The sequence below is a fragment of the Schistocerca serialis genome, unplaced genomic scaffold (genome assembly GCF_023864345.2).
Source record: "Schistocerca serialis cubense isolate TAMUIC-IGC-003099 unplaced genomic scaffold, iqSchSeri2.2 HiC_scaffold_62, whole genome shotgun sequence".
NCBI classification, from domain to species: Eukaryota; Metazoa; Arthropoda; class Insecta; order Orthoptera; family Acrididae; genus Schistocerca; species Schistocerca serialis.
This window is the reverse complement of record NW_026048211.1, coordinates 6,803-7,500: the sequence shown is the minus strand read 5'-3', so window position 1 is coordinate 7,500 and position 698 is coordinate 6,803.

Sequence of the window (698 nt, the reverse complement as noted above, 5' to 3'; positions counted from 1 at the left end):
ACACAGACAATATGTAAGCACCAGCATGGAACAACACCCAGTGCATCCTCTCCGCCACATGAGACAATCCACACTGTCATAACCAGACTGGGAGGTCCACTCAGAAAACGGAATATCCCACCCCCCCGACAACCACCATTGCTCAGCTAAGCCACCAACACCCACACATGTCCTACACAGGGGTGCACCCAACATCACAATACTGCCTCCTCTCACAGCACACAAACAATGGCAGGAATGAAAGACACAGGTCTGCCACAAGCATGGAATCGGAGCGCCGCCTGTCATGAGCCAAAGGTGCATCCTGACGTGGCAAATCAGATGATGCCGCAGGCATCCACTTACTATAATCACAATCAACAAACCGACCGGCCGCCCCCCCCCCCCCCCCATTACACCTTTCCATACAACAATGTGTACCTTAACCTAAACTATACTGTACCTTAACCTAAACTATACTGTACCTTAACCTAAACTATACTGTACCTTAACCTAAACTATACTGTACCTTAACCTAAACTATACTGTACCTTACCTAAACTATACTGTACCTTAACCTAAACTATACTGTACCTTAACCTAACCTATACGGTACCTCAACCTAACCTATATTGTGCCTCAACCTAACCTATGTTGCGCCTTAACCTAACCTATGTTGCGCCTTAACCTAACCTATGTTGCGCCTTAACCTAACCTAT